Source organism: Chlorocebus sabaeus, chromosome 3 (assembly GCF_047675955.1).
Source record: "Chlorocebus sabaeus isolate Y175 chromosome 3, mChlSab1.0.hap1, whole genome shotgun sequence".
Classification (NCBI taxonomy): Eukaryota; Metazoa; Chordata; class Mammalia; order Primates; family Cercopithecidae; genus Chlorocebus; species Chlorocebus sabaeus.
Window position 1 is genome coordinate 850,207 of NC_132906.1, and position 11,187 is coordinate 861,393.

The window sequence follows — 11,187 nt, forward strand, 5'->3', positions numbered from 1 at the left end:
GAGAGAAAGGATTTGGTTATAAGGGCTCCTACTTTCACAGAATTATTCCAGGGCTTACATGCCAGGGTGGTGACTTCACACGCCATCATGACACTGGCGGCAAGTCCATCTATGGGCAGAAATTTGATGATGAGAACTTCATCCTGAAGCATTCAGGTCCTGGCATCTTGTGCGTGGCAAATGCTGGACCAGACACAGATGGTTCCCAGGTTTTCATCTGCGCTGCCAACACTGAGTGGTGAGCCGGCAGGCAGGTGGTCTGTGCAAGGTGCAAGGAGGCGTGATTACCATGGAAGCCATGGAGCGCTTTGGGTCCAGGAAGAGCAAGACCAGCAAGAAGATCACCACTGCCAAATGTGACAACTCTAATAAATTTCACTTGTGTTTCTCTTAACCACCAGAGCATTCCTTCTGGAGCTCAGGAGAGCACACCTCCACCCGTTTGTTCATAATATCCTATAATTTTCGTGCTTTTGCTGCAGTTTTTGGAGCTTCATATGTTTTCTACTCTCCTCCACTTCTAGCCAGATTGCAGAGTTAAGTTTATGATTACGAAATAAAAACTAAATACCAAAAACTCATGACTTGTCAATAGATAAGTTATAAAGGGTGAGAGAGAGAGGAAAGACTCCAAGGTGACTACATTTTTCCATCTGTGCAGTGGGAAATAAAAACAAGTATGTCCCCAGGCCGGGCATCATGGCTCATGCCTGTAATCTCAGCACTTTGGGAGGCTGAGGTGGGAGAATCACTTGATCCTAGGAGTTTGAGACCAGCCTGGGCAATAGGACGAAACTCCAACTCTACAAAAATGGGTCCAGAAATCAGCCAGACATGATGTCTCATGCCTGTAGCCCCAGCTACTCAGGAGGCTGAGGTGGGAGGATCAACCTGAGCCCAGGGAGATTGAGATTGAGGATGCAGTGAGCCATGATTGCGCCACTGCACTCCAGCCTGCCAGCCTGGATGGCAGAGTGAAACCCTCAAAAAAAAAAAAAAAAGAAAAGAAAAGAAAAGAAAAAAAAAAGCCCCAGGGCAACCCATCTGTGTCATGAGGGGAGACGATAGTCTGATTTAAAACATGTTGAGTAGGAGACACTTGTAACATGGGAAAATCAAGCAGGGTAGAAAGGCTTGTCTAAAACTCATGCCAAACGCAGGCTAGAAATACTCGTGTGGGCAATGTCCTTGCATCCCTGATGGCTGAGGTCACCAGAGGAGGCAAAGTCCTGCAGGGAAGGGGCAGGGGCACAGCCGGCCTGGAAGACGGTCCAGGGTGCCAGGGCCGAGGAGCAGGGAGGGCCTCGAAGGAGCAGAGAGGAGGATGAGCCCAGGAGGAGTCAGGGAAGGGGAGATGGGTTTGCCCAGATGTAGACCCGGGCACAACCGCACGCCTGCGTGCCAGGAACTTGCTGGAAGAGGCAGTGAGCACTGGCGGGGAGCAGGGACGATCCGGGCGAGGGGGGTCGCGGATAAGGGGCCTCATTAAACCAGCTACGGTGGCGACAGCGGCTCCGTCCCGCAGGGAAGCTCGCGGGAGGCCGCCTGTGCCGGGGGGTCACTCACGTGCCGTGTCGTCCGGCCTGGGCTGGCGGGGCCGACCCGGCTCAGAGGCGCAGCCCCACGGCAGGGCAGGGCAGGGCGGGCCGCGTGGCCGTCACGGGGCCTTGGGGCGTTTCGGGCACAGCTCGGCAGCTTCCGCCGGGGAAGGGATGAAACCACAGGTGCAGCGGGGAGGAAGCACAGCGGCCCTGCCGGGACCCGGGACCGCGGGTCAGGGAGGCGCCGGGAATCGGAGTCGGGGCGCGGGCGAGGGGGCGGCGCCGTGGGCACCGGGCAGAGAAACGGGCACCGGAGGCGGCGGACGGCGGCGCGCGGGCGGTAACCGGTCCCTCCCCACCGCCGGGTCCGGGTCCAGGCTGCGCCCTGCGGGAGGCTGCGCGGCGCCCGCTGTTCTCCGCCCGGCCGGGCTCTCGCTCTCCCCGGCTCTTGCCACCGCTCCCCGCGCCGGGCCAGGGACTCTCAAAGGACTGGAAACAGGACAAGACCTTCCCAGATCCCTGTCAGGTGCTTGAACCAGACAAAAGTGACTGAACAATGGCCCGGCCTTGTGGCCTGAAAACAACCCCTCTGAGAGCGGTAACTGTCTACCCCAGAGCGCATCAGCCATGGAGCGATTGCTTCGGGCCGGGGTCTCTTGCTCAGTCTCCATCAGAGTTCAGAGCGCTTGAGGACATCTTCAGTTTTTACTTTGCCACCAAATGCATGGTGGTTTTTGGACCTACACACATCTCTGTGTGGCCAAACACCGTAGTATTCACTGTCACATTAGGCCTGGACCTACTTCGTGCAACCTCAGCTTATCCAGTAGACAGGGCCAGCGGAGTGGAACCTGGGGGCCAGGATGAAGGGAGGCCTTTGCAACAACACATGATGCTTTTCGGGGTCCTTCCTGAAGACAGTGGTGACCCCAGCAGCTGGAAAACGGGAAGCTCCTCTTCTCAGCTTCAGTTGTTCATGAGTGAGGCCATCGGTCTGGGGCAGATGGGGCTGGCTTTTCCTGAACATCCAAGGAGCAAACTAGGTGAGCCAGTTTCGCACCAGTACTTCCTTTCCGGAATGTCACCTGAATGGGCGGCCTCCTCCTCCTCCTCCTCCTCCTCCCCCCTCCTCCCCCCCCTCCCCCTCCCCCTCCTCCTCCTCCTCCTCCTCCAAATGCACTCCTCTTCCGTGTCTAGGAAACCTCCCTGGGTGCCAGGTCTCAGGTAGGCTGAGGCAATTCACAGTCTCTTTAGCTGACTTCACGTGGGAGAAACTGTTCATAGCAGAATGAGGTCACTTGAACAGTGGCTTACTTCAGTTTCTTTCACAACGATTATGATTCTTAGGATAAAAGATCCCAAAACACGTTTTGTCCTTAAAACAAACAAAAACTGTAGAAAACCCTTGTGCCTATTTCTGCAGACGAGGGCCCCACCTCCAGAGGATGAGAGGCAGCCCCGGAGAACTCGCTGACAGTGTTGGTTTTGGCTCTGAGCCCTTTTTCAAATTGATAGTGTGATGTAATCAGAGGGTGTGTTTAAAGTCTGGAGTGGATAAAAGGAGACACAGATATCCTAGCACACTGTCATTAACTGTTGCTGCCCAGATTGGAAAGGTAGACCCCTTCAGGAAGGTTGCACAGCTCACTGGCAAGCAGTGATTCAAAAAACATATCAGAGCCATCCATCACAATATGTAACATCTGTAAGCTGTTTCATAGCTTTTACCTGATACCTGCACCTCTATAGTTAATTCTGACAGCCACCCTTAGAGTCTGATGGTGTTCTTTCAGGTTCACAGATAAAGAAACTGAGTTCAAGGAGATTAACTGACTTCCTCCAACGTAATACAACCTAGATTAATAACCAATATTTGCATAACTTTTTAAGTATTCAGATGAATTTTAGAAGATCCCAAGACGAGAAAGCATTTGGTGGAGTCACTGGCATATGGTAGGCTTCCGTAGATTTACTCGTCCCTTGGCTTTGCAAATGTTTTCATCTACCGAACTCTATTAAAACAGAGGGCCCCTACCCAGGGCGAACAAAGTACGCTTCAGAGGACCAGACCATGTCCACAGTCAGAGAGCTAACAGAGAGCTAATCGGGTCAGGATTTGAAAGACCTTAGCTTTGTGTGACCTTCAATTTTATCATTCAGTTTGAATATGTGCCCCAGAAAACCTTTATGTAATTCCCTAATATTTCAATAACCAGCACGCAACATACAAGAAGCACATTCTCTTTTTTTAGAATAGTGTCCCGCTGATGACTTTCACGACAGCTCACGTGAGAGGGAAGTATTTCAGCAACAGACCGAAGGAGAATCCAAAAACCCCACCATTGCAGGGTCAAGAGTGCATGTGTTTGAATTCTGAAAGATGTAAGCCAAGGCAAACAGAAGGAAATGATCTTCCACTAATCCCTGCATTTACTTCCTCCTTTCTGGAGGGGACGGCCACACACACAGAGCCCTGTGCTCTGACTCCTCATGAAGGGGACACAGCCAGGCTCACTCAGCGTCACCTCGCCCCGGGGTGTGCCCCGGTTTCAGATCTGGGGCTGGAGTGATTCACGTGTAGCAGGGAGGCCATCATTAATGAAAATGCAGGGGCGTTGTGGGAGTGTTGATGATTCAGCAGGCCTTTCTACTTCTCTGTGAGTCAGTACCCGTCGCAGCCAAGCCTGGGGCAGAACAGGTTTTCTTAAAAGAGCATGGGGGCCTCGTCTTCAACAACCAATTAGGAGGCAGAAAAGTCCTCAGTGAGGAAGGAATAATGAGATGTTGGAGCTAAGATGATGGTGCTCAAACCCGAGAGGCCCAGCCACCTTCCAGACGCCAGGCCTGCACGGACAAGGTGCGTCACTCCAGCTGAGGCCAGGGGGCAGCAGGGGCACCAAGTACAGGGTGGACCAGACCACCAGAGCCAGGCCACGTGGGGCTTGAAGCCAGAAACAGCCCAGGCCATGAGGCCACGAGGAATTCCCTGGAGTCGAAGGAAAGCCTGCCACCGTGCGGGTGTGAGGCTGGGGGACCACGCTCCGTTCCACCCTCGTCCAAGCCGTCAGAAAGTGTGAAACCCAGGAGTCACCAAACCTAAGTTTTGGAAAGAGGTGTCCTGTTCCCTTCCCATTCCACTTAAGCAAACCACACCTCCCAGGAACGTTCTGAGCTTCTCTTAAATGCTAGAGCACAAAAGCGAATATGGCAATTTTTACTGCTGGAAAAACTGTACTTTCAGATAAAAAAGAGACAGAAAAGCAACCGTGGTGCAATGTAAGATGTGCCCCAAGGGGGGCCACCCCTGCTCTCATATTTCTGAGGGTGCCCTGGTCGAATACCACCTCAGTGTACCCTCTCTTTCCCTCTCCCACTCACTCCATCGTTTCCCCCTCTCTAGGGGAGGAGAGACATAACTCATCCATGAGTCTGGGGGATGGAGTGGGCCCTTTGAGGTCCGATGCCCTTTGCCCTCCTCTCCAGTGTGGCACTGCCTGAAGGCCTGGGGGTGGGGGGTGTCCTGCTTCACCCTTGGTTGCAGGCAGAGCTGCCTGGGGGAGGCTGTGGCACCAAGAAAACGGCTGTGAGCAGGTAGTTCGTTCTATCTAGTTTAGAAAGGGGTATCAAGTCACTGTTTCCTGGCTTTTGAAGCTGATATTTTTATTTTTATCTGCCTGTCCTGTCTTATTTCTTGTTTCATTCTGAACTGTGGAGGGGAGCTCAGGGGGTGCCCCCAACCAAACCCCAACATAAACTCCATGAACACACAGGACATCTCGGTGCCCGTCAGTGCCAGGTGTCTGTTGAATCTGCATCTGCAGAATCAAGAAAGGAGTGGTTTCCTCTGTCTCGGGTGGCGGGGGAAAGCTCCTGGTGGAGAGGACATTTGAAGGAAGCCTTGAGGGACACTGGGTGAGGACGAGTAGAATTCACTGAGCAGGCAATAGGGCAGGCTGAGGGTACCAGGCGGGAGCCAGGGTGCAAGTGAGTGTTGAGACTCCCAGCGGCCATGGGGGAGGAAGCCCAGAAGCAACAGAAGTTTTCCAGCCCACCACCCACGCACATGGGCCCCGAAATGAAGAGAGGATTAACTCATCTTCCCAGAAAGTGCTAGAACCATACAGTATTCCGCAGCAACTATACCATTTTACATTTCCACTAACAGTACACAAAGGTTCCAGTTTCTCCACATCCTCATCAGCACTTGTTATTTTTGGTTTATTTGATAGTAGCCATCTTGATGGGTGTGAGGTGGGCTGTCACAGCGGTTTTGATTTGCATTTCCCTAAGGATTAGTGATATTGAGCACCTCTTCATGTGCCTTTGAGTCATTTGTCTGTCTTTGGGGAAATGTCTACTGAAGTCTTTTGCCCACTTTTGAATCAGCTTGTTTTCTGTTGATACTGTTATTGCTCAGTTTTAGGAGTTCTCCATACATTCCAGATATTAATTCCTTATGAGACATGTGATTTGCAAATATTTTCTCCCATTCTGTGGGTTGCTTTCTCACTCTCTTTAGTGTCCTTTGAAGCATAAAAGTTTTTGATTTTCATAAAATCCAGTTTGTCTATTTTTTCTTTTATTGCCTGTGGCTTTGGTGCCATAACCAAGAAATCACTGCCAAATCCAGTGTTGTGAAGTTCTGCCCTTTGTTTTCTTCTACAAGTTGTATTATTTTAGGTCTAACATTGAGGTTTTTTACTCATTTTGAGTTAATTTTTGTATATGGTGGAAGATTAGGGTCCAACGTGACTCTTTTGCATGTGGATATCCAGCTTTCCCCACTATTTGCTGGAAAACTGTCCTTTCCTCATTGAATGGTCTTGGCACCCTTGTGGAAGATGACCACATATGTGAGGGTTTATTTCTGGCCTCTGTGTTGTGTTCCATTGGTCTATGTGTCTGTCTTTATGCCAGTACGAAATTGTGTTGATTACTATCACTTTGTAGTGTGTTTTGAAATCAGGAAGAGTGAGTCTTCCAATTTTGTCCCTCCTTTTCAAGAGTGTTTTGGCTATTTGGAGTCTCTTGAGATTCCACATGAATTATAAAACGGATTTTTCACCCGTTATCTTTTGTTCTTGGCCTTAGCTAGCGTTATGTCCTTGTTTTAGCCTTCCTTTTCCACCTCAAATCATTCAAAATGCAGCTCAATTCCCACCTCCGATGTTTCCCTGACTATCCCCACCATGTTGACCTCCCTCCCCTGAGCCCCTGTTCACCTATCTCCTGCACCACCCATTGGAGACAGCATCCCACCAACTCTTCTCCCCTGTCCCTACCCTTCAAGCCTCAGCTGAAACGTCGCTCATCCTAAAGCAGGGCTTTCTGTTCGGCTTTCTTGTAACACCTTCTCTTTAAAGAACTCACCATGATTAGTAATTAACTTGCTTATAAGTTAATTCTCACACACACAGATTCTAAGACACACAGTTCTTTCCCGTTTTAACACCTCTGAAATAGAGAGCCGTGCTTTATGATGGGTGACATCCGACAACCACAGTCAGGCTTTTACTTCAGTGGTACATACATGGTGATATGTCTTAGGATCAATGGTACTTTCGATTCAGTGAAACACAGTACATGTTTTCTTGTGCATTTACCTGTTTAATGCTCATCTTGTTCATTGCAAGTTGCAAGAGAATGGACCCCCAATTCAGCTCACCATGACACCCCAGCACCTTTGGCATAGTGGATGTGCTCATCAGCCTATTTGATGCGTTGATGAACTATAAGTTCATCAATCATATTAACGAACTTATCAACATCAACTCATATTCATGGATTATAAGCTACTAAACATGTCACGCTTTCCCAGGAGCCCCATAGTTCCTAGAACAGTGCTACCTGCACTGAGATGCTTACCCAGTGCACATTTAAGCTAGATAACATCTAGCACTTGGTTGCTCTGTGCTCTCTGGTAGAAATAAAAGGATTAAAGATGCCTCATTGTTTTAGAGGAAGAAAGCAAAGTAAGCACTGTCAGGAGAACCCAGTGGTTCGTGCTTTCCTTTCCTTGGCAAACAATAGGCCTGGCCTTTGTCAACTTACTTATTTTATTTTATTTATTTATTTTTATTTTATTTGGAGACGGGGCCTTGCTCTGTCACTCAGGCTGGAGTGCAGTGGCGTGACTCACTGCAGCCTCGACCTTCCAGGTTCAAGCAATCCTTCCACTTCAGCCTCCTGAGTAGCTGGGACTACAGGCACAAGCCACCTTGCCAGGTTAATTTTTTTCTATTTTTGTGGAGACTGGATGGGAGGTTGGGGTAGGGGAGCATCTCACTGTATTGCCCAGGCTGGTCTCAAACTCCTGGGCTCAAGCAATCCTCCTGCCTTGGCCTCCTGGGCTCAAGCAATCCTCCTGCCTTGGCCTCTAAAAGTGCTGGAATTACAGGCACGATCCACCACACCTGCTAACTGTTGGTTAAATAATACTTTGTAATTCAGAAACAACAGACTGTAAAATCCTCTTGTGGACAAAAACTGGCACAGAGCTGGGCGCAATGAATTCTCTGAGGAGAGAAAGTGGAACCTTCTATCCTTCAACACCCAGCCCAGGGCCTTGTATGAAGAGAATTTCAATAAATAAAATAATCCTTTTTTTTTTTTTAAGATGGAGTTTTGCTCTTGTTGCCCAGGCTGGAGCGCAGTGGCATGATCTCAGTTCACCGCAACCTCCGCCTCCTAGGTTCAAGCAATTCTCCTGCCTCTACCTCCCAAGTAGCTGGGATTACAGGTGTGCACCACCATGCCCAGCTAATTTTTTGTACTTTTAGTAGAAACAGGGTTTCGTCATGTTGGCCAAGCTGGTCTCGAACTCCTGACCTCAGGTGATCCACTCGCCTCGGCCTCCTAAAGTGCTGGGATTACAGGCATGAGCCACCACACCCAGATGGATTCATTTTTTTAAGTGCTATTAGAGTTATTTATAGCCCACAGAGTAACTGAAATACTACGCATTGTCAATCAGTATAATAAGGAATAGTACAGTCTATACAAGTAATTTTGTTTTGTTTTGTTTTGTTTTTGTTTTTTGAGATGGAGTCTTGCTCTGTCACCCAGGCTGGAGTCCAGTGGTGCAGTCCCAGCTCACTGCAACCTCTGCTTCCTCAGTTCAAGTGATTCTCCTGCCTCAGCTTCCTGAGTAGCTGGGATTACAGGCAGGTGCTGCCACACACAGCTAATTTTTGTATTTTTAGTAGCAACAGGGTTTCACCACTTTGGCCAGGCTGGTCTCAAACTCCTGACCTCAAGTGATCCCCCTGCCTCGGCCTCCCAAAGTGCTGGGATTACAGGCGTGAGCTACCGTGCCCAGCTTATACAAGTAATTGTAAACGAAAAGGAAAAAATGGAGATACAGTTTTTTCATGCATCTTAAACTTTGGTGCTTAAAGAAAGGCACCGTTAAATTCTGCTCTCACATGAACACACACAAGATTACCACGTTTGCTCTGGGCTGCCGCGTATAGGAAGGACATATACATTCAACAAATATTTGTTGAACTTCCATTCTGTACACAAAGCACAAAGAAAGATTCGCTCACAGTCCGCGTGGGTACAGGAAAGCAGTTCCAGCCCTGCCTGCCAGGGGGCACCCCAGGCAAGCACATCTCAGTGGCTGCAAGAAAGTCAGCGAGTTGAGGCTGAGTCCCTCTCTGCACCCAAGTGTTAGGTGTTCTAGGCTCAAAGAGAGACAGTGACAATGCGGGCAATTCTCTCTTCACTGTGTCCCTTTCTTTGCTAGAAATGTTATTAGAATGTGGAAATGTGACCCGTCGATTGAGAATTCAGCACTAATCAGTTTGACATATGAGTATATCTACATAAACATTCAGCCATAAGATTAACATCTTAGTTGTGTACCTAGAAATTGTACAGTATGACAAGTGTAAAGAAACTGCCAGCTTCTTAGTTCTGCTGGTCTTTACACGATACCGTTTTAAAAATTGTTTTATGGTAGTAAAATATACATAACCTTTAACTTACCGTTTAATCTTTCTTAATGTGCAGTTCTGTGGCATTAAGTATATTCACATTGTTATGCAATCATTACCATCATCTACTTCCAAAACTATTTCCATTTTCCCAAACTAAAACTCCATACCTACGAAACTCTATCTTCCCATTTCCCACTGCCCCAGCTGCTGGTAACTACACTTCTACTTTCTGTCTCTATGATTTTGACTGCTGTCGGTACCTCATGTAAGTGGAATCATACAGTACGTGTGACTTTTGTGACTGGCTTATTTCATTTAGCATAATGTAATCAAGGTTTATCCACGTTGTAGAATGTGATGCGGCTCTCCTTGCTTTTTAAGGCTGAATAATATTCCACTGTAGGTATGCAATACATTTTGTTTATCCATTCATCCATTGATGGACACCTTTTGGCTATAGTAAATAATGCTTTCATGAACATACGTGTAAAATATTTGTCTGAATTACATAATATAATTTAAAATCTATATTTTAATAAAAAATGTTAAATTATTACTGTATTTCCATTTCTATCCTCAGAATACCAATAATAGCATTTGGCAAACATACTACAAATATTAACAATTTCTAGGGCTTTTGTGATCAACCAAAAAAACAACCCAGAAACTATTCCTGTGCTTCTCAGAGAAAATGTTTTAAATGAGAAAAATACTCAAGTATTTCAAGACCTTCAAAGGTAGCATTTTCCAATTAAAAATAAGAAAGTAAGTCTCCATAACTACTACCTACTGCATACATACACCGCAAAGTTCCCAAAGGGAGAAGATATTTTAGATGCGCCTTTAGGAACTTAGTTTTTCCTCCTTGAGATAACTTTAAATTCAGATCTCAGCAGAACAAGCGCATTCTTCAGGGCAAGCCGACTGCTAATCCGAGTAGATCTAAACGCTAATGAAGGCAAGTGATGGAGGCTGCTCCTTGGAGACATGAAAACTATCAGACTTGCATTTTGCCACATTCCTGGAATAAACTTACTACTGGGGAAGGTGATTTTGGAACCGTTTCAGCTTGTAGAATGATCACCGAAATGCAGTCCACCGCTATTTGTTCATATCCCAGACTGGCCAAGCCCCAATCCAGACCTCGGGGGACAGGGAGGGGACCCGCGGCCTGTCTAGACTGTGCCCCGACAACAGACAAGGACGATGCCGCCCTCGCTCCGCGGCCCTCCCGGTGGGCGTCCCTCTGGAGCGTTTTGGGAAAACCACCCGAAGGGAACAGAAAGCGTTAACATCTCCGCTGGGCGCCAGCAAGCAAGTTAGGCCTCGCCCTGGCATCTCCAGGACCAGATGGAGCGAGGGACCCTCGGGGACACCTTCCCGGTCACGTCGGGCCGGGCCGAGACTCGAGCGCATTGAAACAAGTTCTGTTTAAACAACAAGCGTCCGTGGCCTGCCGGCTCCACTGAGAGTCCGACCCGAAGCCGGACGGCGGCCGCTATTTATAGCCTCCCGCCCGCCGCCGCGCAGCTCCCCGACAGCACCACGCCGCGCCCGGCAGCGCTTCCGCGGGGACTCCCTGCGCCGTGGCCCCCGCCCCGCCCCGCCCCGCGCCAGCCGTCCGGACCCGCGTCCCCAGGCGGCTGCAGACAGGCGAGACCCGGGGCCCGATCGGCTCTGGGAGCCCCGGAGAGCAGCTGCCTCGC